Genomic DNA, 26,037 nt, shown 5'->3' on the forward strand with positions numbered 1-26,037 from the left:
TAAAAATTCCCAGATATTATTAATATTTATTCTCACCTAGATACATATATCTTTATTTAATTTAAATATTCCCATAAGTGAAACAATATGATGTCTGAGACTTGCCTTATAACAGAGATGCGGTAGAAGACAAGGCAACAGACAAAGCAATATTGGCTATGTGTTGATGACTGTCAAAGCTGGAGGATAGGTATACGAGGGTTCGCTGTACAATTCTTTTATTTTGGCAGTACCATGAAGCATGTGGGATCTTAGTTCACTGACCCAGGATGGAACCCATGCCCCCTGTATTGGGAATGTGGATTCTTACCCACTGGAAAACCTGCAAATTCTTTATCCCTACAATTCTTTAACCCATGAAATTTTCCATAATTAAAAAATGTAATTCTTCACTTTGCTTATTTACTATTAATATTTAATTTTACTTACAAGAAGTTTTGTACAGTGGAGAGTGCAGACTCTTGAATCCTAGAATTTGGGTTCCAGTCCTGCTTCTCTATCTGCAAAACAAGGATGATTGTTTTAATTACTATCACATAAAAGTTGTTGACAAACTGGATGAGAAAATTCCCATAAACCAGATAGCACACACAGGGTCCGAAGTCTAGTCAGAGTTTAATATATTACTTTATGAAACCACATAAAGACAAACCAATGTACTTAATTATAGGAATTCTTTCCATTTAGCTCTTGGGGTTAATAAATGCTCTTAAACAGGATGACACCAAATTAAACCCTGCTTGAAAGTATTCAAGAGGTATATGTACACTTACCCCAAAACTTAGCTAGCTTCCATTAAACTGACATTTTCAGCGCCAGTTTCCCCAAATTTTGTAAAAATGTCTACTTAAAGGTCCACCTAGTATTTAAGGATTTTTCTCATCACTATTTGTGGTCAAACTGTTGCTATCAGTTCAGTTCAGTCGCTCAGTCGTGTCCAACTCTTTGCGACCCACGGACCACAAGCACAACAGGCCTGCCTGTCCTATTGCTGTAAGTGGTGTTAGAACTCATTAACAGTGTCTAAGACAGGGTTGCCCTTATATGAACAGAGAAAAGTACCCTTTTAAAATCTATCTAAGCAATGTAGAAAAACTAAGTTAAAGAAAGGAAAAAATTATCCCAATCTCTCTACTCAGAAAAAAAAAAAGGCTTTTCACATTTAAAAACTCAATCTTTTCTTTCATATCACCAAATACTGTATGTAGTTTTGATTGTATTTGACAAACCAAGAACCTTAACCATAAAGTACCATGTGTATGGTTTGTTAAGTTGCTTCAGTCATATCCAACTCCTTACAACCCTATGAACTATAGCTTGCCAGGCTCCTCTGTCCATGGAATTCTCCAGGCAATAATACTAGAGTGGGTTGCCATGCCTCCTCCAGGGATCAAACCCACATCTCCTGTGTGTCTCCTGCATTGGCAGGTGGTTTCTTTACCACTAGCACCACCTGGGAAGCCCATAAAGTACTGTACATTTACTCAAATGAAGTAAATATCTTTCTGTTTCAATTGGTGGTACTTCAATACATTTTAAGCTGGATTTAGAAAAGGCAGAGGAACCAAAGATCAAATTGCCAACAGCCGTTGGGTCATAGAAAAAGCAAGAAAATTCCAGAAAAACATCTACTTCTGATTTATTGATTACGCCAAAGCCTTTGACTGCGTGGATCACAACAAACTGTGGAAAATTCTTCAGTAGATGGGAATACCAGGCCACCTTACCTGACTACTGAGAAATCTGTATGCAGGTCAAGAAGCAACAGTTAGAACTGGAAATGGAACAACTGGTTCCAAATTGGTAAAGGAGTATATATCAAGGCTGTATATTGTTATCCTGCTTATTTAACTTATGTGCAGAGTACATCATGTGAAATGCCAGGCTGGATGAAGTGCAAGCTGGAATCAAGATTGCTGGGAGAAATATCAATAACCTCAGACATGCAGATGACACCACCCTTATGGCAGAAAGTGAAGAGGAACTAAAGAGCCTCTTGATGAAAGTGAAAGAGGAGTGTGAAAAAAACTGCCTTAAAACTCAACATTCAAAAAACAAAGATCATGGCATCCGGTCCCATCACTTCATGGCAAATAGATGGGGAAACAATGGAAATAGTGACAGACTATTTTCTTGGGCTCCAAAATCACTGCAGATGGTGACTGCAACCATGAAATTAAAAGATGCTTGCTCCTTGGAAGAAAAGCTATGACTAACCTAGACAGCACATTAAAAAGCAGAGATACTACTTTGCCGACAAAGGTCCATCTAATCAAAGGTATCATTTTTCCAATAGTCATGTATGGATGTGAGAGCTGGACTATAAAGAAAGCTGAGCGTCGAAGAATTGATGCTTTTGAACTGATGGAGATGGACTGCAAGGAGATCAAACCAGTCAATCTTAAGGGAAATCAGTCCTGAATATTCATTGAAAGGACTGATACCAAGGCTGAAACTCCAATACTTAGGCCACCTGATGCAGAGAACTGACTCGCTGGAAAAGACACTTAATGCTGTGAAAGATTGAAGGCAGGAGGAGACCTGGATGACAGAATATGAGATGGTTGGATGGTATCACCGACTCAACGGACATGAGTTTAAGCAAGCTTCGGGGAGTTGGTGATGGACAGGGAAGCCTGGCATGTTGCAGTCCATGGGGTCGCAAAAAGTTGGACATGACCGAGCAGCTGAACTGAACTGAACTGAACAACACATTTCAGTGCAAAGCTCTTGAAATCAATATAGTACCACTAAGTTAAAACAAGAAAAAGCAGGGCGAGACTCAGTCGTATTCTAATATTGTCCTTGTTTCCTAGGTGCTTGTTTTACTTAACATTCCAAAAAATGGAATTAGGCAATGGCATGTAGGTTTCATATGCCAATTCAGAATTAACTTTGAGAGGCAAACCTTAGCTTCTGGAATGCTGCAAAAGAAGATCATTTTAGAAAGTCAGGGGAGCTTTAGAAAAACTGATGAAATGTACATACAAAAAAATATATATATATTTTGCAGCCTTTCTTTTATTTTAGAGAGGTCTTCAGCATCCTGCACTCCTGTCAAAAATTCCCCTAAGAGCTATGGACTCTAGTCAAGATCCCTGCTCTGGTAAGTCAATTTTTATATTTGAGAATAAAACACTGCTGTTCTGGGAGACCTTTGGTTCAGTGCTCCTATATGAGCCTAGGAATCCTGATATTCACGAGACAGTTATTTTTTTCACTCTTTCTTAGGAAGAAAGAAAAAATGGAATTAACAGACCATGGCTACTATTAAGAAACTTACCACAAGGCTCTGCAAGTTCTTCCTCAGAAGACAAATATTTGCAACTACATGATGTTTGCAAAATGCCATAAGAATTTTCTCTCAGTTCAAAATGTGTGCACTTTTGCCAGTTAAGGTAATTATTAGAGAAAAACTGCCCAGTGAACATGCTCCTCATGGGATAGGAGCGAAGGCTGGGTGTCTTCTCACTGACATTTTCTATTGTAGAGGAGATGTAAAGGGCAGAACACTGCTACCCTTTAGAAGAGAAGCTGGGTCAGTGGGGTCACAGGGCCCAGCTGTGTGCTGCAGGCAAATTCCTTTGTGTTCACTTTTGTCCAAGTTAATAAGAGTCCAAGACTGTTTCAAGATTTTATGAAGAATATCTTAGTTGTAGATACCCGAAAATCAATGAGCATATTATCTAGGTATGGCTTAACATGGTTTTAGGTAGAAAACAAAGAGGAGAGTTGAAAAACCCTTTGGCTAGTCATTAACTTTTGTTGCCCGCCAAGTCCTGCTCCTTGCTAACTCTAGAAAATCAGAAGTAGTTTTGATTTGTTTTAAGAGCAGTACTTTATCCCTGACTTTGGCAAGGTCCTAATGTAATTACCTTTTAAGATCAGATTACTTTGCAAAAACATGCACATATGCCACCTCCAATGCTGTTAGTTGCATTTATCTAAATCAAACATTCTGGGTTTCTTGAACTGATTTAATGTGAGTGAAAAGAATAGAGAAGCAAAAATACCATGACTTGCCAAATACTGTGGAGTTGCATCAGACACAAATTAATGTATGAGAATGTACTGAGGGAATTTAACTATAAACCTTTGGCATGGAGCAAAAGTGGAGGACAAAGGAGCAGAGGGGTGAAGAGAAAGGAGGAGGAGGAAGAGGAAACAATTTAAATAGTGCTGGTGATCTATTACAGGTGGACGTGTGCCCAGGAGATCAAACAGCAACTGAGAAGCTGGTCACCCTGCATCCACAAATTCACAAATAGTTCATTGAAGAAATTACATTTCCAAACATGATTCACTAAGTGTTGCCATTAGAACATGCAAAACACTTTACAATTTAAACCTGGTGTCAGTATTTTCCGCCTGGCATTGACTGTACTACTCAATGCCAAGAAAATATGCTTATTTAAGAATCATTAGGAGCACTTTTGCCATAAGACGACAGACAATCAACAAATTTAAAATACCCTTCAACACATTTACCACATTTAAAATGCGACTCCTCCTGAAATTACCATTGTACAAGAATACATAAATTTTGAAATGACAAACATTCAAGAAACAAGCTCCTCTGGTCTGTGAAGAATAGCCCTAGGTCACAAATCAAAGCATATTTGGAGGTCTTAATTGGTCCCTTGGCTTTTCTTGAATTATTATGGGAGAGGAGGGAGACAGGAAGTCGGTTATTACTGCTCTGAAACAAACAGACAATAGTTATTTCTCCAGCAAAATGGGCTTACTTGAGATCAACAAAGAATTGCAAATACGGTCTATAGCCAAGCTGAGCCACTGTGAAATCCCCACAGAGCAAGCAGAGAACTCTTTCAAAGAGTAGAAAAGGAAGTCGAAGTGCTGTAGTAAACAAAGAGTCTATTGGAGGAACTGAGAGTTGGAAGCATAGTGACTTTTCATTGGCTGAGTTGTGACAGTCTCTCATTGGCTGAGCTCTTGCCAGGTGAGAAAAGGAAGTCTTTCTTCCTCATGTAGGCCTCCAGTATTGCCAGGGGACATGGGCCCTCCCCATCCTGGCCTCTCAATTGTTTTCACTGAGGTTTGGGTTTATTACTTTTTATGTTATAAAGTCCATTTTCTCTCTACTCTGATTAACCTGTTCTATTTCAGTTAAAACCAAGAGGAAATTGTGATATATCTAGCATATTGAACAGAGTGGATCATTTTTCTCCTTCTTCTATATGCTAAAAAGTAATCATCACTAATAATTATTATTATTTTGACTATTTCTATACTTTCCACACACCTGCAATTACTTCCTCCACTGAAGGCTTGAGTCCCTCAAAGTATTCCATGAGTGTTAGAATCAACTTCTTTCAAACTCCTGTTAACACTGAAATTTTATCTTCTACCCATGAATCATAAATGTTCTTAATGGCTTCCAGAAGGGTGAATCTTGTCCAGAAGGGAATTTTCTCAATCAACTTTCAAATATACAATATAGTATTATTAACTGTAGTCACTACTCTGTACATTAGAGCCCCAGGATTTATTTATTTTCTAACTGGAAGTTTGTACATTTTGACTAAGGTGGTGTTTTCTAAACTTGAGAAATCTGAAGAATTCTGAGACATTTGTTAACTGTAAGGATTCCACTTCCCACTACCCTATTCAGACCAATTGAAATAGAATCATTTTCTGGGAGGGGTTTGGAAATCTCTAAATGTAACAAATCCCCCCAAGAGATTTTTATCACGAGGCATATTAGGCAACACTGCTTGAAGTCAGTAGTGGCTCACATTTATTGAACACACACTGCCTACAGGGTACATTTCTAAGTGCTCTGTGTGTATTTGCTCATTTACTCCTAACAACAACTCTGTGCAGTATTGTCTCGGTGTCATTCTGCAAAGTAAGTGCCCCTCTTCAGCAATCGATTAAGGGTGGATTTTTTACCATTTGAATTTCAGGGCAATCTCATTTCCCATATTCGTAGTTTCTTAGATTCTAAGCTTTTGAATGCCTTTGAGATTAAACACCAATTCAGTTCTCTTTATAAAACACACCATAAACTTCTTTGCATAACATAAGAGCTCCATATATAAGAGATCAAAGGGTCATTCTGCTTTTTGTCCAGTGCTTTTGGCAGTGCAGAAGCCTACCTTGATTTAGGAGATGTGGAGACAGAAGCTGGCAGCAGAACCTGCTGCTGAAAGCAGAGACCTTTTGAGTTCCTCTGGCTGGGAGTCGGAGTCCTGCAGAAATTGAACCAGGAAAAGGAAAACAGAAAGATCATCTGGTCTGGCTGACTCCACTAGCTCAGATCCTGGCTGGGGAAGAGAATTTCAGTGCAGAAGAGAAAGGTAATAGATATTTCTAGTTTCCTGTCACACCCGTTCTTCCACAGGCTTATCCACATTCTAATCAGCCTTCTGAGACTAATAGTTTCCAGCTTACTAAAAGCCCATACTCATCTTTCCGATTCCTTTTATACTTGCCTGATTTGCACATTTTATGCTTTCAAAGTCTGTGATTATTCAATAACACAAAAGCTAATGCTTCTAAACTTTGTGCCATGCATTTCCAACCTGGAGGCAATCAGAACAAATGTGTGTGTTGCTTCCTTAACAACTATAATCCTAACTCCTTCAATGTGAGGAAGCTTTCCTTGCTCTGAAATTCAAAATCACCCTCTTGAAACTTAAAAACATACTTTAAATACCAATTACTGTGCAAGTTTTCTTTTCATTCTCATTCAGATTTTTCTATTTAATCCTAGCATAGTAAGGCAGAAAAGGAATCCATATTACCATTTTTTCCCTTAGATAAAGCTAAAAAAGAAGACTTCCCTGGTGCTCCTGTGGTTAAGAATCCTCCTGCCAATTCAAGGGACACAGGTTCAATCTCTGGTCTGGAAAGATTCCACATGCTACGGGGAAACTAAGCCCACATGCCACAACTGCTGAGTCTGTACTCTGGAGCCCAGTGGTCCACAACAAGAGAAGCCATAACAATCAGAAGGCTGCACACTGCAACGAAAAGCAGCCACTGCTTGCCACTAGAGAAAGCCTGACCCAGCAACAAAGACCCAGTGCAGCCATAAATAAACAAATAAAAATATTAAAAAAAAATTTTTTTAAGCTGAAAGAGAAAGATTCGATGAGGTTAATGATTTGTCTAAAAGCATGCATTTGGTAGGAGGAAGAAGCAGACTTTGAGAACTGTGTCTGATTTTGAAGTCCATGCTCTTTCCACCATATTGTGATATTCAGTGTTCAAGCTACTTGGTTCATTGTTTCACAGGTGCATGAATTATCCCAAGTAGAAGAAAACATGTTCATTTAAACATAGAGCGCAAAGCATGCAGCAGGAATGCCATAAAAAAAGAAGTGATGATTTCTCTCCTCAGTCACTCCAACTTCACTAAATCACCTTCCAAAATCTACAAATCAAAAAGACTCAAACTGATTGCTTAGAATTCTTATGCCAAAATCAGAAATCATTGGGCGATATTCCCCAGTGATATCATTGGGTGATACAGTACCTCTGCTCAAACAATCTTACATTTGTTCCAGTGGGTTTCATACTCTGTGACCTCCTTGCTTTATGCGTCTCCACTCAGTAGACGAGTAACTGCAGTGACACAGGATCTGTGTTCTTACCAACAATTACCTGGGATTGTCCAACACAGGGAAAGCTTTACTGCCCATTGAAAATTACTCACTTGGAACTTTAAAAACTTAAGTCAGGACATCATTTTTAATAAGTCTGTATGTTCTCCTGTCTGTTTTGCATGACAGTGCTCACTCAGTTGCATTCGACTCTTTGTGGCCCCATTTACTGTAGCCCACCAGGGTCCCATGGAATTGCCCATGGAATTTTCCAGGCAAAAATATATACCCAACGGTAAAATTCTGTTCAGTATCTTAGTATAGAATGGATGAGATAACAATTATGTACAGATCTCTTCCAAAACATCATCTTTCAGCTAAGAAAAAATGTTGAGGTATTAACTGGGTGGAGTTCAAATTCTCTATTCACTCAACTGCTGCTGCTGCTGCTAAGTCGCTTCAGTCATGTCCGACTCTGTGTGACCCCAGAGACGGCAGCCCACCAGGCTCTCCCGTCCCTAGGATTCTCCAGGCAAGAACACTGGAGTGGGTTGCCATTTCCTTCTCCAACGCATGAAAGTGAAAAGTGAAAGTGAAGTAGCTCAGTCAAGTCCAACTCTTAGCAACCCCACGGACTGCAGTCTACCAGGCTCCTCCATCTATGGGATTTGCCAGGCAAGAGTACTGGAGTGGGGTGCCATTTCCTTCCCCAATGCATGAAAGTGAAGTCGCTCAGTCGTGTCTGACTCTTCGCGACCCCATTCACTCAACTAGACCTATAAAATCTGAGTCTGCCTGATTCTCTCCAGGGCCACTGCCCTTCTCCCTTCTTCTTCTCACCCTGACTAGTGCAATGGCCTCTTCTCTTGCCTTACCGCAGTTCATTCTCTTAACAGCACAGGGATATTTTTAGATAGTAAGCAAACGGTTTTATTTGTTTACTCACCTATTTAAAATCCTTCAAATTCCTGGAGAGAGCCCTGAGCTAGGAACTTGTGAGGAGCTCAGAGGGAGGAGCGTGAGAGAAGCTCGCAGGAGGGAGGGTTTCAGTTATCCTGAGTGACGAGAGTGTGAGGAGCTTTGAGTGAGGAGGGTGAGAGGAGCCCTGAGGTAGGAGAGTGAGAAGAGCCCTGAGCGAGAAGGGTGAGAGGAGCCATAAGTGAGGAGAGCCAGAGAAGCCCCGAGGGAGGAAGTTGTTCAGAGTCCTGAGTGACGATGCTGTGAGGAGCTTTGAGAGAGGAGGGCAAGAAGAACCTCTGAGGGAGGTGGGAGGAGCCTCGAGTGACAAGGTGGGAGGAACCCCGAGTGACGAGGTGGGAGGAGCCCCGAGTGAAGAGAGGGAGAAGAGTGAAATCAATTGAATAAATGAGTGAATGAATAACAGTTTCTTAAATTTTAAAATATAGACCTGCTTCACAAAAATCGTAGTGCCAGAACATATTTATTGTGAGGTGTTCATCTAAATGGCAAATGGTAATTGGTGCGAGAAAATATGCCTATTATTAATATTTATCGTGATGTGTTCAAGCAGAGGAAGTTCACTCCACTCCCACCCTACCCTGATGCGTTTTTTGTAAAGGTCTCTTACTTTGTCCATTTTTGGCTGACTGACAACTAAACGCAAAATCCTGGAATAATATCCAGACTGTACTAGCTGAACAGTATACTCTGTTAGTCACTCAGTCATATCCGACTCTTTGTGACCCCATGAACTATATAGCCCTCCAGGTTTCTCTGTCCATGGGATTCTCATCAGTTTTTACTTTCTGGCCGAGCTGCTGGGTATGTGAGATTTTAGTTCCCTGGCCAGAGATGAAACCTGTGTCCCTGCAGTGCAGGTGGGAAATCCTAACCACTGGGCTGCCAGGGAAGTCCCAAGGGGTCATTGTATTTGTACTAAGGATCATCAGTTGGGTGAAATTTATCAGTTTAAATCAATCAAGCAGTGGTAGCTGTTTTGGTGTTGACAGATTTGATTGCTAATTAATCATAACATCAGTTAGATGTCCTTTAAATTTCACATAAAGGTTTGGGGTTTTTTTTTGTGTTTTTTTAAGGAATCTGCTTTGGGAATTTAAGTAAACAGTCATTGCTTGTTATTTTGTTAAGCTCACTACTTTTCTGATGGACTAACAATACTTGATGAAGTCAATAGCCAGCAGTTAGTCAAATTACAAAACTGAGAATCGTCAATAGAGGCATAATCTGTGAATAAATGACAAAAATTGCTCAGCTCCTGGATTCTAGATTATAATTACCTTACCTACCATTTACTTAACAAATACGTATTTATTCTGGGTTAGGCAGGTGAAAGAGCTGTCTGGATTCTAGAAGGAGATTCTTCAAATCATGCTTAAAGGCTCAAATTGAGCTTTTGCCTAATCAGGTCTGTGATATATTTTCAAGATCCAAGATGAAGTATGATCCATAATGACTGTCCTTCATTTCTACTTCAGAGAGTAGCCTGAATCTCTCTGGATCCCATTCAGCCTGAAACTTCACTTTAATCTATATTATGTCAGCTAGTTTCTCTCTCAAAGGCAAATGAAAAATATGTAGAGTCCCATTTCCCCAAGATCTTTCATCTAGACTGAAAGTAAATCCAGATGCTTAAATATTTTAACATATTTAGACAGAATCATTTAGTTTCTCACTTTCAAAATATAATCTTTTAAATTTAGATCTGAATGACAAGTGTGAAGAATAAGCAAACATGCAGAACAATAAGACAAATTTACATTCACGAGTTTTATTACATCAACTGAGTCACAAGAGCTTCACATGCTCTAATAAACCCAGGGAATGCATAAGAGCCAACAACGCCAAAAACAAATTAAAAGAAAAGTTCAGATGTCAGACTTGGTTCATTGACATCTTTGGAAATGGATTATTTTTGAGTTGAAAATCTGCTTTGAAAATAAATCTTACCATTATTTAAAGAGAGCTTTATTTTTTAAAGTTAAAATAATCACTAGCATAAGAAAAAGTCTTGGTTTAAAAAAATCTAAAGTCTAATAGTAACTTTTTAAAAAATCAAGTGAGGAAATTAAAAGATGAAATATATGCTATAAGTCACAAAAAACTTGGGCACAAATTGAGTAGTTCTTAAAAACTGAGGTATAGACTGCTCAAATATAGCAGTTCACATATAGGGGTAAATTGCTCTAATATATTTTTCTTCACTTCACAGGATCACAACACAACTTGAGCATAAAGGAGAAAAGGTGTCAGTTAATTTTGATAATGCTATAATTTCTCTTCCTCCAAAATCGATTTGTGTTGTGTTTAAATGTTAACAAAGCGAAACTTAGAAAAAACTTAATCATATACAAAGTGAATTAAGACAATGGTTTCTGCTGAATTTAATTCAAAGTGAATTTGAAAAAACAGGAATAAACTATTGGTATTTAATGGAACTGTATGCCAACTCACACTTTATTCAAGTCAACATCATTAATCTAATTCTCTATTTTAAATGAACATTAATTTACCTTTCAAACTAAGCTTATAGGTTAAAATGTCTTTGACACAAATTGCTGTGAAGAATTTTTACTGAGAATTATTTCAAATCCAAAGAAAATAGCCCCCATGGTAAAAATGAGATTTAGTTAGTGTTGCTATACATTATTTTTTTATTAATACTTATTAACCTGGTTTAACTTTTCTCATGCTTTATAGAAAAAAAATGTAGAAGAGTGTTTCATTTGATCAAAATCCATATTTATCCAGCTGTACATTTCCTGCATTTCTAGCTTCTGGATAGCCCAGAGGCATCCAGAGACTTGGCTCAAAAGTTTCTATAGTTACTCGTTAGCAGCACTTAATCATTATCAATCCAGAGAAACAGTTTGAGATCTGGGTCACTCTTGAGTGTTAAAGTCCATCTTGCATTAATTAGAACTGATTTAACTGCAAACCAAAGAAATGTATCCCTGAGATATAGAGCATCCAGAGCACTGAAATGAGTGTGAACTTTATAAGTATCTTAATGCTTTATCTTCATTTTATTCTAATCTCAAGCTGGAAAATTCATGTTCCTTAGAAAAGATTATATACCACTAGTCAGTGGCACAGAAAAGGCAATGGCACCCCACTCCAGTACTCTTGCCTGGCAAATCCCATGGACAGAGGAGCCTGGTGGTCTGCAGTCCATGGAGTCACTAGGAGTCGGACACAACTAAGCGACTTCACTTTCACTTTTCACGCATTGAAGAAGGAAATGGCAACCCACTCCAGTGTTCTTGCCTGGAGAATCCCAGGGACGGGGAAGCCTGGTGGGCAGCTGTCTCTGGGGTTGCACAGAGTCAGACACGACTGAAGTGACTTAGCAGCAGCAGCAGCAGCAGTCAGTGGCAAGCAGGTACATGTTTAACAATACCTCTGTAGAAAAGATAAGCTAACCCTGTGGAAAATTCTGAAAGAGATGGGAATGCCAGACCACCTGACCTGCCTCTTGAGAAACCTATATGCAGGTCAGGAAGAAAGTTAGAACTGGACATGGACAACAGACTGGTTCCAAATAGGAAAAGGAGTCCGTCAAGGCTGTATATTGTCACCCTGCTTATTTAACTTATACACAGAGTACATCACAAGAAACACTTGGGCTGGAAGAAGCACAAGCTGGAAACAAGATTGCCAAGAGAAATATCAGTAACTCAGATGTGGAGATGACACCACCGTTATGGCAGAAACTGAAGAACAGCTAAAAAGCCTCTTGATGAAAGTGAAAGAGGAGAGTGAAAAGTTGGCTTAAAGCTCAACATTCAGAAAACGAAGATCATGGCATCTGGTCCCATCACTTCATGGCAAATAGAAGGGGAAACAGTGGAAACAGTGTCAGACTTTATTTTTGGGGGCTCCAAAATCACTGCAGATGGTGATTGCAGTCATGAAATTAAAAGACGCTTACTCCTTAGAAGGAAAGTTATGACCAACGCAGATAGCATATTCAAAAGCAGAGACATTACTTCGCCAACAAAGGTCTGTCTAGTCAAGGCTATGGTTTTTCCAGTGGTCATGTATGGATGTGAGAGTTGGACTGTGAAGAAAGCTGAGCACTGAAGAATTGATACTTTTGACCTGTGGTGTTGGAGAAGACTCTTGAGAGTCCCTTGGACTGCAAGGAGATCCAACCAGTCCATCCTAAAGGAGATCAGTCCTGGGTGTTCTTTGGAAGGACTGATGCTAAAGCTGCAACTCCAGTACTTTGGCCACCTCATTCGAAGAGTTGACTCATTGGAAAAGACTGATGCTGGGAGGGATTGGGGGCAGGAGGAGAAGGGGATGGCAGAGGATGAGATGGCTGGATGGCATCACCGACTCGATGGACATGAGTTTGGGTGAACTCCAGGAGTTGGTGATGGACAGGGAGGCCTGGCGTGCTGCAACTGATGGGGTCACAAAGAGTCGGACACGACTGAGAGACTGAACTGAACTGAACCCTAACCATAACCCTAACCCTAAAAAGGGACTTCCCCCGTGGCTCAGCTGGTAAAGAATCTGCCTGCAATGAGGGAGACCTTGGTTTGATCCCTGGGTTGGGAAGATCCCCTGGAGAAGGGAAAGGCTACCCACTCCAGTATTCTGGCCTAGAGAATTCCATGAACTATACAATAAAAAGAGTCAGACACGACTGAGCGACTTTCACTTACTTACTGTAGAAAAGGAGGAGGAAGAGAAGGAGATGTTTCTAACTGGCAGCACTGCCAAATACCATGGTGTAAATACTTCCACTGTGGCTAATTTCCAGCTGCCAGTGGAATATCAGAGAAAGCAGAATTGGGAATAGAGGCTCAGTAGCTAAGAGTCAGACATGACTGAGAGACTTCACTTTCACTTTTCACTTTCATGCATTGGAGAAGGAAATGGCAACCCACTCCAGTGTTCTTGCCTGGAGAATCCCAGGGACTGGGGAGCCTGGTGGGCTGCCGTCTCTGGGGTTGCACAGAGTCGGACACAACTGACGCAACTTAGCAGCAGTAGCACCAGCAGCAGGACACCATTATGTAGTATTTATTTCCACTATACAGATCCAAAGACATCAGTGAACTCAAGAACATATATAATAGTGAAATGGAGTAAAATAGAAAGTGATGGCTTGAGTATTTATTACTTTTGTCTTTTATACAGTGGGTTCAAGTTTATATAATGAAATTTTTAATCATGGCTGAGTTTCACAATCACTTTACCAAGTTCCTGAAAATTGAACAAGCATCTCTCATGAGCCAATAAGAGCAGATTGCAGCACAGCCCAGTTATCTTGGTCATCTCTCTCCTTGGGTCTGTTTTTGTTCTTTTCCCTGAAATCATAGATCTAATACTCACTTTATATTTTTTTGTTTATCAAGACCACTAAGGAATTTAATCGTGTGAATGCTACATACCATGGAGATTCTTAAATATTATTTTTTCATCTATTTTGAAACAGTTTGTATTATTGACTAGATGCTATTTAGGAACCTTTGTGGGTTTCATCTTTTGTTTGCTTGTTTTTTATTTCCATTAGTTTATATTTTCTTGAGACTTACTAATTTTTCATTTTGCTACAGTGTGATTTGAGAACGTGGCCCATATCGTTTCTACTTTTAAAGTTCAGATTTTATTGTTGTGAAATATTTTTGTTAGTAATAAGGATAATAAAAGATAATAAAAGTTACTATTTATGGAGTATATCCCAGAAACCTTACATTATCTTCTCAAGAATCTGATAGAGAAGTGTTTTAACTCTGAATACCTATGAAACAAAGCTGAACAAAACCCTCTTTGCAATGCTTTGTTGGTGAGTACAGTCCCAGGCAGCAAGGGCAGGGAATGAGGAATAAAGAAGGAGGAAAGGCTATCAAGACAGCTGCACGGGTCACCCAGGACATCTCCAGGTAACTATGTGGAACCAGTGCACCTCAGAATGGTTCACTGGGAAGGAAGAAGAGAGAGTTTGCCTGTGGATCTTGTCCTCTACCTTCTGATCTCCAAAGTTCACCTTAGCAGGCATTAACACCCTGTGGTAGATTGTTTGCAAAAATGATCACAGTAATTCCTCCCATTCCTGACTGCATGGTCCTTTGAAATGTGAATGTACAGCAACCCCTAGCAAGAGGAGGAATCTATTTCTCCAGCCAAGACCAAACCTGTGAATCTGGGTTTGATCATGTGACTTTCTTTGGCCAAGGGGACATTAGCAAGTATGACATTGAGCAGAGGTTGAGAAGTGTTTGTGCATTTGGGTTTGCCTTCTCTTGCTGCTGGGAACTTCTACCACCAGGAAAATGACCCTGGGCTAATTTGCTGAGTGAAGAGACAGTCATAGAGTTGTCTCAACTGACATTGAGCCAACTGTCAGACATGTGGGTGAAGCCTTCCCCACAAGGATCCTCCCTGGCAAGACCAACCAGCCTGCCAACAAATAGACCTGTTACTTCATTCTATACCCCCAGTCCCAGATGAGCCTGTTCAGACTAAAAGAACTGCCAAGGCATCCTTAGAATGGTGAGATGTTTAAAGGCCTTAAGTTTGTGGGTGTGTAGCAAAAGCCAATTCATGGACTGTACCACACTTCCAGATTGGATTACCTAGCCCATTAATTGGGTGCTGGATAAGCCAGTCCTATGATCAATGTTTTAGTGTTTTCTTGGAGCCCAGAAGAAGTGGGAGAAGTTGTATATCTGGTGCTCCAATCCAATCACTGGAACCACTACAGCTCCTCAAATGATGGCTGTACTGGGTGCCATGCTGAAGCCACACTAAAGAGGAGGTGGGGATAGCCAGTGGTGTGAAAAGACAAAGTGATGGGTGGAATATCCATAGAGCAAGAACCAAAGTGTGGAGGTAGGGTCAAGCAATATGGAGACCTGCATAAGCTGCACAGACAGCAGCTTTTATTATGTGTGAATTCCATTCAGGTATGACCTAAATCAAATCCCTTATGATTATACAGTGGAAGTGAGAAATACATTTAAGGGACTAGATATGATAGACAGAGTGCCTGATGAACTATGGACAGAGGTTCATGACATTGTACGGGAGACAGGGATCAAGACAATCCTCATGGAAAAGAAATGCAAAAAAGCAAAATGGCTGTCTGGGGAGGCCTTACAAGTACCTATGAAAAGAAGAGAAGTGAAAAGCAAAGGAGAAAAGGAAAGATATAAGCATTTGAATGTAGAGTTCCAAAGAATAGCAAGGAGAGATAAGAAAGCCTTCCTCAGCGATCAATGCAAATAAAGAGAGGAAAACAACAGAACGGGAAAGACTAGAGATCTCTTCAAGAAAATTAGAGATACCAAGGGAACATTTCATGCAAAGATGGGCTCAATGAACGACAGAAATGGTATGGACCTAACAGAAGCAGAAGATATTAGGTGGCAAGAATACACAGAAGAACTGCACAAAAAAGATCTTCATGACCCAGATAATCACGACGGTGTGATCACTGACCTAGAGCCAGACATCCTGGAATGTGAAGTCAAGTGGGCCTTAGAAAGCATCACTACAAACAAAGCTAGTGGAGGTGATGGAATTCCAGTGGAGCTATTTCAAATCCTGAAAGATGATGCTCTGAAAGTGCTGCACTCAATATGCCAACAAATTTGGAAAACTCAGCAGTGGCCACAGGACTGGAAAAGGTCAGTTTTCATTCCAATCCCAAAGAAAGGCAATGCCAAAGAATGCTCAAACTACCGCACAATTGCACTCATGGCTGCAGTCCATGGGGTTGCACAGAGTCAGACATGACTGAAGCAACTTAGCAGCAGCAGCAGCAGCACACACTAGTAAAGTAATGCTCAAAATTCTCCAAGCCAGGCTTCAGCAATACGTGAACCGTGAACTTCCAGATGTTCAAGCTGGTTTTAAAAAAGGCAGAGGAACTAGACATCAAATTGCCAACATCTGCTGGATCATGGAAAAAGCAAGAGAGTTCCAGAAAAACATTTCTGCTTTATTGACTATGCCAAAGCCTTTTTGACTGTGTGGATCACAATAAACTGTGGAAAATTCTGAAAGAGATGGGAATACCAGACCACCTGACCTGCCTCTTGAGAAACCTACATGCAGGTCAGGAAGCAACAGTTAGAACTGGACATGGAACAACAGACTGGTTCCAAATAGGAAAAGGCGTCCGTCAAGGCTGTATATTGTCACTCTGCTTATTTAACTTATATGCAGAGTACATCATGAGAAACACGGGGCTGGAAGAAGCACAAGCTAGAATCAAGATTGCCCGGAGAAATATCAATAACCTCAGATATGCAGATGACATCACCTTTATTCCAGAAAGTGAAGAGGAACTAAAAAGCCTCTTGATGAATGTGGAAGAGGAGAGTGAAAAAGTTAGCTTAAAGCTCAACATTCAGAAAACGAAGATCATGGCATCGGTCCCATCACTTCACGGCAAATAGATGGGGAAACAGTGGAAAGAGTGGCTGACTTTATTTTTTTGGGCTCCAAAATCACTGCAGATGGTGACTGCAGCCATGAAATTAAAAGATGCTTACTCCTTGGAAGGAAAGTTATGACCAACCTAGACAGCATATTCAAAAGCAGAGACATTACTTTGCCAACAAAGGTCTGTCTAGTCAAGGCTATGGTTTTTCCAGTGGTCATGTACGGATGTGAGAGTTGGACTGTGAAGAAAGCTGAGCACTGAAGAATTGATGCTTTTGAACTGTGGTATTGGAGAAGACTCTTGAGAGTCCCTTGGACTGCAAGGAGATCCAACCAGTCCATCCTAAAGGAGATCAGTCCTGGGTGTTCTTTGGAAGGACTGATGCTGAAGCTGAAACTCCAATACTTTGGCCACCTCATGCGAAAAGCTGACTCATTGGAAAAGACCCTGATGCTGGGAGGGATTGGGGGCAGGAGGAGAAGGGGATGACAGAAGATGAGATGGCTGGATGGCATCACCGACTCAATGGACATGAGTTTGGGTAAATTCCGGAAATTAGTGATCGTCGGGGAAGCCTGGTGTGCTGCAATTCATGGGGTCGCAAAGAGTCGGGACACGACTGAACAACTGAACTGAACTGAAGACTCTTAACTTGTAAGTAATGAAAATAACTTGAAATAGCTTAGGGGAAAAAGGTTAAATCCTTGTGGCTTGTCTATTTTGTGTGTAGCAAGCTTCTTTCATGTTGTAGCTGTGCTATCTGTGCCAGGTGTGGTAGTGGAGCTCCCACAGTGGTCTTTGGGTATGGATCTGGCAACATAGTATACAAGCCTCCATTCTCTGGCTCACCAGAAAATTCCATAACTACCTAAGCAATCTGAGGTCAACAAATTTCTTAGCTAACAAGAGGCACAGACTTAGAGACTGAAGTTATTATAAGAGGGGAAGTAGGAGAGGGACAATTAGGGAATTTGACATTGACATGTTAACACTACTATATTTTAAATGAATAAACAACAAGGACCTACTGTATAGCACAGGGGACTCTGCTCAATGTTATGTCATAGCCTAATGGGAAAAGAATTTGAAAAGAATAGATATGTGTATAAGCATAACCGGATCACTTTCCTGTACATCTGAAACTAACACATTGCTAATCAATTATACCCTAACATAAAACATATTAAAAATTTCTTATCTGCTTAAACTAACCATATAGATTGTGTTATTGACAATTAAGAATACTAACTGATGTAGCTGGGCATAGGATTACAGCTTGGGAATCATTTTCTCTCAGAATTTGCAAAGCATTTTCCATGGTCTTCTGTTATGATGTTTCTCTTGAGAAGTTTGATGCCATGCTTGTTCCTAAACTTCTAGATGTGACTAACTTTTCCTCTCAGAAAGTTTTCATGTTATTCTTTTTAATCCCTAAAACTCTGAAATTTCTGGTTGAAATGCCATGGCGTGGATCTTCTCGCATTCATTTGGCAGCCACATACAGTTGTATATGTTGTACACTGCACCACTTTAGGGAGCACTAGGCCCATCTCAATCCATAGACATGCCTGTATGACTTTTCAGAAAGACCCTGTGGACACTCTGTGGGACTTTAGAATCTGGTGACCACTGTCCTTGAGTTCCAGGAAATCTTTCATATAATCTTCTCAACCATTGTCTCTATCCTCTCTCTGGAAAACCTATTTTAGTCAAATATTGGGCTTCCAAGATTAATCTCATTTTCTTATTTTGTCCTCATTTTCCATTCCATGTCTCCTTTTTCCACTTTCCGAGAGATTTTCTCCACTTTATCTTCGAAACTTCTACTGAATAGTTAATTTGAGTTCTGCTATTTTTAATTAATAAGAGTGCTTTCTAAAAATAGCAATTCCTTCTCCAGGATCTTGATCTCATCTCTCTGAAGATATCAATTATGGATTTACTTTTTTCTTCTTTTGGCATTTCTTCCATCCACTGCATTCTGTTTCCTTTCTTTTTTACTTGTTGTTTCTTTTTCACCTGTCAGTGCCCCTCTTCTGCTTTAGATAGGACGCAAAATGCCTCAATTTGAACCCCAGCCAATTTGACTCCAAAGACCTTTCTTATGAGTAAAATAATTTGTGCAAGATATGATTATTCTAGCTTCTGGTTATTAAAGATCTACTAGAACCTATGAGTTTACATAGTACTTAGCATAGTACCTACTGTTCTCCAGGTAGTCAATATTTGTTGAATGCATATTTGTTTCCTATTCCCAAGAAGTATTTTCCTTTATTTTTCTTCTCTATTCAGTGTACTAGCATGGCTTGCCCAGAGCACCTGGTCACTCAATGAAAGCAAAGATACACTGACCCATGTATTGTCATCTGTGTTCCTTGACTTTTCTCTAGGCATCTACAGATCATCATTCTTATCTCGTTACAATACATTCCTGAAACAGGCTGGATAGACAGACTGATATATAGATGAGTAATGAAAGACAGCCTGCTGCTGCTGCTGCTAAGTCACTTCAGTCGTGTCCAACTCTGTGCGACCCCATGGACGGCAGCCCACAGGCTCCTCTGTCCCTGGGATTCTCCAGGCAAGAATACTGGAGTGGGTTGCCATTTCCTTCTCCAAATGAAAGACATGTAGACAGATAATTTGGATATAGATACTTGGGTCAGCTATGACTTTCTCTGTAACAATTTTATTTTTAAGATTATTTTTAAGATTTTTTGACATGGACCTATTTTAACATCTTAATTGAATTTGTTAAAATATTGCTTCTGTTTTATGATTTTTGGTCTCTTGGCACATGATATCTTAGTTGCCCGACCAGGAATCAAACCAGCCAACCCCTGCATTGGAAGGCATAGTCTTAACTACTGGATCGCCAGGCAAGTCCCCTATATCAACTACTTTTGATTTACTCCTGCTAAGAAATGCTTATAGCATACTCACTCTGATTTAACTAGGAGAACCCCTTCCTGCTCAAAATGAACTATAGCGACCATCTCTTGGGGTGGGTTATCTTTGCAGTTGGCTGCTCTGACACGTGTATACAAAGATTCTTATTAACCTTAACTTCAGAAGAGAAGCCTCATCCTTAAATTATAAATATGACACTTATATGGAGCCTCTAGCCCACTAATTCCCCACTAATGGTATATTTGTTTGTTTTCTTTTTTAGGGGTGAAGTGAAGTTTCCTTATTTTCTTTTAAAGACTTAATGAATGAGTAAAAATTAGGAAAGAACACCTAATTTTAAGCAGAATAGATCACATAAAACTATTCTAAAAGAAAATCAATTGGACAGTGTAAAAGAAAAACAATTTGAAAATAGAGAAAGAGGGAAAAGTAAAACCAGCAAAATCCTAATGAAGCAAGATCTGTAAAAACTTAAAAGGATAAAGTTTTATATATTGTTCTTTCTGAAGAAAACCATGGCTTGTGTGGAATGCCAGGTTGTCAAGAGATTTCTGATATACTAAAGAACAAGAATAGAAATAGAGGGGGGTGGGAAAGACGTTCAAGAGGGAGGGGATATATGTATACATAGAGCCGATTCACTTTGTTTTACGGCAGAAACTAACACAATGTTATAAAGCAATTATACTCCAATTAAAAGAGAAAAAAGAATAGAACTAGAAAGATAGCAGCCTTCTCAAAATATGGAAGGCTTTGCAACATGTATGTATTTAATCTGTGGCAATTACATTGTTGAGGATCTAATTGGGAACATCAAATTATGGAAACTATTACTTCTACTTTTATATCTTTGTAATGTGAAACAAGTTAATGTATACTTTACTCCTAGACACTTCAATAATCTTCTTCTTGAAGAGTTTTCTTCTTCACTTTTTTTTTGTTACAACAGCTTAGCTTAACTATTAAACTGTGCTGTCTGCTCCTGTAGGGTCAAGCTGTTTTCTAAATTGGTGTAGCCATCTCTTTGCAAATGGCCACAATTCTTAGTAGTGACATCTGCCAAGTTAATTAATAAAATGAAAAGGTAAAGAAAAATGTCAGAGAGCTATTTTCCTTTGAAAAGTTCAACATACATATTAAATCTCTCTCCTCTTTGTCCCAGAATTCCGTATAAGCTGGAATTACTGAGGTGTCTTCTCGGGTGTGCTCACTCAGTTGTGTCCAACTCTTTGCAACCCCATGGACTGCCAGGCCCCTCTATTACTGTTTATTGAGACATGAGTTTTGTTTAAAGTAAAAAGCGTAATTGTTTACTCCCCCACATCTGTACTTTTCAACAACAAGGCAAAGGCAGTGAAATGACAGCTAAGAATTTCCTGACTGTTCTTCTACTTCTTTCATCCTGTTACATATCCAGTATAGCTCAAATTTCATTGCACGAAATAAAAAGTGTGAATGTTTCCTGTTTGTCATTAGAATTGAAAGCCTTACTTGAGTTTATTTTACAAATTGGCTGCACAGGTGTTCTGTGACACATCGGTATAAATTCCCTCCACAATTACCTAATTTGCACACCACTTTGTTGTACCTTGATAAGCTAAGAAATACAACCATACAGACCATTGCTAATTATTCAAGAGAATTTCTAGTCTAAGTGGAACATTCATTTGAGGGCTTCCCTGGTAGCTCAGTGAGGAAAGAATCTGCCTACAATGCAGGAGACTTGAGTTCAATCCCTGGGTCCAGAAAACCCCCTGGAGAAGGGAACATTCATTTAAACTCAGTCATTACTTCAAGCAAACATCATTGAGGCTGCCTCTCTACATATTGCCAATCCACTAGACATCAACACTCAATAAAATCAGCCCAATTCAAAGTATAAAAGGCTGGGACAGGGTGGGGCAGGAAGTGGGAGAAAGGGGAGAAGGTTCTACTTTAACTTCTTTAAAATATAAAATGCACGTTTACCACTCGGGAGTTTTTTCAAATTGTCATTGTCTATTCAAAAGCAAACTTAGGGTTACCAAAAGGAAAAGGTAGGCGAGGGATAAATTGGGAGTTTGGAATTAACATATACATACTGCTGTATATAAGACAGACTTCCCTGGTAGTTCAGCTGGTAAAGAGTCCACATGCAATGCAGGTAAACCCTGGTTTCATTCCTGGGTCAAGAAGATCCCCTGGAGAAGGGATAGGCTACCCACTCCAGTGTTCTTGGGCTTCCCTGGTGGCTCTGACAGTAAAGACCACCCGCAATGTGGGAGACCTGGGTTTGATCCCTGGGTTGGGAAGATCCCCTGGAGTAGGGCATGGCAACCCACTCCAGTACTCTTGCCTGGAGAATTCCATGAACAGAGGACCCTGGTGGGCTATACAGTCCATAGGGTTGCAAAGAATAGGACATGACTGAGCAACTAAGCATAGCACAGCATATAGAAGAGAGATAATAAAATGGCAACCCACTCCAGTGCTACTGCCTGGAAAATTCCATGGATGGAGGAGCCTGGTAGGCTACAGTCCATGGGGTCGCAAAGAGTCGGACACGACTGAGCGACTTCACTTCACTTCTTCACTGTATAGCATAGGGAACTCTACTCAACATTCTGTAATAAACTGAATGGGAAAAGAATCTGAAAAAGAATGGATATATGTATAAAATGAAACATTTTACCATACACCTGAAACTAACACAACACTATAAATCAACTATAAAATAAAAATTTTAAAAATTGCCCTTATATGGCCTAAAAATTGTCATTCTATTGTCTTTTGTCAAAAACTGTCTAAATTCTATTTGTCAACACACTAATGCAAGGTGCCTACTCAATCTGTTCAACCATTCTAACCAACATGAGGGGAAAATATTTTACCTTCAAGGAAAGGGAAGGCCAGGAAATGAAAGACTTATTTACACAATGCAGACATAATATACATTTATTAAAGAAGAATTAAAGAGAGGTCTTCCCTGATAGCTCAGTTGGTAAAGAATCTGCCTGCAATTCAGGAGACCTGGGTTCGATCCCTGGGTTGGAAAGATCCCCTGGAGAAGGGAAAGGCTACTCACTCCAGTATTCTGGTCTGGAGAACTCCATGGGCTATAGTCCATGCAGTCACAAAGAGTCGGACACAACTGAGTGACTTTCACTTTCATTAAAGAGAGGAAGTATTTTTAAAAATTCATATTTGTACTAGACCTGTCTATGTGTACCATGATTTGGAGTCTTCAATGAAGACCTGATATTTTAATTACTTTATCATTAGCATATTTTGGTGGACTAAATTTAAAAAATGCACAGCATGGGGATCTCCCTGGTAGTCCAGTGGATAAGAATCTACCTACCAATGCAGGGGACACAGGATTGATCCCTAGTCTGGGAAGTCCAGCAGTGGCCACAGGACTGGAAACGGTCAGTTTTCATTCCAATCCCTAAGAAAGGCAATGCCAAAGAATGCTCAAACTACCGCACAATTGCACTCATCTCACATGCTAGTAAAGTAATGCTCAAAATTCTCCAAGCCAGGCTTCAGCAATACGTGAACCATGAACTTCCAGATGTTCAAGCTGGTTTTAGAAAAGGCAGAGGAACCAGAGATCAACTTGCCAATATCCACTGGATCATTGAAAAAGCAAGACAGTTCCAGAAAAACATCTATTTCTGCTTCATTGACTATGCCAAAGCCTTTGACTGTGTGGATCACAATAAACTGTGGAACATTCTGAGAGATGGGAATACCAGACCACCTGACCTGCCTCTTGAGAAATCTGTATATGGGTCAGGAAGCAACAGTTAGAACTGGACATGGAACAACAGACTGGTTCCAAATAGGAAAAGGAGTACGTCAAGGCCATATACTGTCACCCTGCTTATTTAACTTATATGCAGAGTATGCCATGAGAAACACTGGGCTGGATGAAGCACAAGCTGGAATCAAGATTGCCGGGAGAAGTATCAATAACCTCAGATACACAGATGACACCACTCTTATGGCAGAAAGTGAAGAAGACTAAAGAGCCTCTTGATGAAAGTGAAAGTGGAGAGTGAAAAAGTTGGCTTAAAGCTCAACATTCAGAAAACGAAGATCATGGCATCTGGTCCCATCACTTCATGGCAAACAGAGGGGGAAACAGTGAAAACAGTGGCTGACTTTATTTTTTTAGGCTCCAAAATCACTGTGGATGGTGACTGCAACCACGAAATTAAAAGATGTTTACTCCTTTGAAAGAAAGCTATGACCAACCTAGACAGCATATTCAAAAGCAGAGACATTACTTTGCCAACAAAGGTCTGTCTAGTTAAGGCTATGGTTTTTCCAGTAGTCATGTATGGATGTGAGAGTTGGATTATAAAGAAAGTTGAGCACCAAAGAACTGATGCTTTTGAACTGCGGTGAGGGAGAAGACTCGTGAGAGTCCCTTGGACTGCAAGGAGATCCAACCAGTCCAACCTAAAGGAAATCAGTCCTGAGTGTTCATTGGAAAGACTGATGTTGAAGCTGAAACTGCAATACTTAGGCCACCTCATTTGAAAAGACCCTGATGCTGGGAGGGATTGGGGGCAGGAGGGGAAGGGGACAACAGAGGATAAGATGGCTGGATGGCATCACCGAAATGGACATGAGTTTGGGTAAACTCCGGGAGTTGGTGATGGATAGGGAGGCCTGGTGTGCTACAGTCCATGGGGTCGCAAAGAGTCGGATACAACTGAGCGACTAAACTGAACTCGGAAGACCCCACATGCTGCAGGGCAACTAACTGTGCGCAGCAGCTACGAAAGCCTACACTCCCTACAGCCCACGCTCCGAAAGGAGAGAAGCTACTGCAATGAGAAGCCAGAGCACCATAACTAGAGAGTAGCCTCCACTTGCCACAACTAGAGAAAGTCCACATGCAGCAATGAAGACCCAATGCAGCCAAAACTAAATAAATAATAAATTTTAAAAGTACATAGCATGGTAACTAGACTTACTGTGGTGATCATTTTGAAAGGTATAGAAATATTAAATCACTATGTTGTGCACCAGTAACCAAAACAGCATTACAGGTCAATTGTATTTTAGAAACAAATTCACAGAAAAAGTGATCAGATTTGTGATTACCAGAAGTCAGGGGCGCATGGGGGGAGGAATTGGATGAAGGCAAAGGGTACAAACTTCCAATTATAACTGAGTACTACAGTTGCCAAGTTGCGTCTGACTCTTTGCCACCCTGGACTCTAGCCTACCAGGCTCCTCTGTCCATTTTTCAGGCAAGAATACTGGAGTGGGTTGCCATGCCCTCCTCCAGGGGATCTTCCTGACCCAGGGATCAAACCCATGCCTCCTGCATTAGCAGGCAGATTTTTTACTATTGAGTCACCGGGGAAGCCCCAGGAATGTACAGTACGGCATGATATATATAATTAGCATTATTATATATTATATACAAAAGATGCTAAAAGAATATATCCTAAGAGTTCTCATCTCAGTAGAAAAAAAGCTATTTTTTTCTATTTCTTTAATTTTGTGCCATATGTCAATCATAATTCAATAAAACTGGAAGAAGAAAAAAGAATCACAATACTAAAAGATCTATTTAAAAAGTTAAAACATTGATATATTAAGGAAAAAACACCATTAGGAAACATAAACACTCTCAATAAAATTTCACAAGCAAAAGGAAGACAATGGCACGTACATGCTATGAAGGATGACACATAGCAAAGAGGGAGCAAAATATTAACCAGGCAACGCTATCAACTCCAATTTTGAGGCTTTGGATAACTAATACATGTTGTTTTGTTTTGATTTAATGTGCCACTGCACACATTCACAGGTCCCTTAATCAAACAAATTCAGCATTTCCAGGACACCATCAAAGAATGTAAAAAGGAAGACAAAGGCAAAAAAAGCTCTCTGGTTGACTAAAAACTAAGCTTAAGCATATTACTCATAGCAGAGCATCCTGGTGCTAAATGAGAAACTCATTTCGTATCATCTTATAATTCTGACAAACATGCTTGATGGTGTCTCTAATTCAACACGGGAAATTATAATGGAGAATTAGGGCTAGAGAGACAGTAGTGAGAGGAACAATCAGAAAGTGAGGGAGGAGACAGGAAAGTACAAAACAGGAAAAAAAGTCCCAGCACTCTGAGATCCTTTAAAGTACAAAGGGACTATCACACATTAGCAATCCAC

At 40.0% G+C, this 26,037-nt stretch overlaps 1 long non-coding RNA gene across 1 annotated transcript in view; it reads right to left on the reverse strand.

Moving 5' to 3' along the window:
• The window catches only part of LOC113903586, a 123,211-nt gene extending 118,382 nt beyond the window's left edge, over window positions 1-4,829 (reverse strand). Inside the window, exons 1-2 of the long non-coding RNA XR_003514195.1 lie at window positions 4,746-4,829; window positions 430-500 (exon numbers count right to left, since the gene is read on the reverse strand). This is a non-coding gene — a long non-coding RNA (uncharacterized LOC113903586). The remainder of the gene's footprint in view (window positions 1-429; window positions 501-4,745) is intronic.
• Between the last annotated feature and the right edge of the window lie 21,208 nt (window positions 4,830-26,037).

The sequence above is a fragment of the Bos indicus x Bos taurus genome, chromosome 13 (genome assembly GCF_003369695.1).
Source record: "Bos indicus x Bos taurus breed Angus x Brahman F1 hybrid chromosome 13, Bos_hybrid_MaternalHap_v2.0, whole genome shotgun sequence".
NCBI classification, from domain to species: domain Eukaryota; kingdom Metazoa; phylum Chordata; class Mammalia; order Artiodactyla; family Bovidae; genus Bos; species Bos indicus x Bos taurus.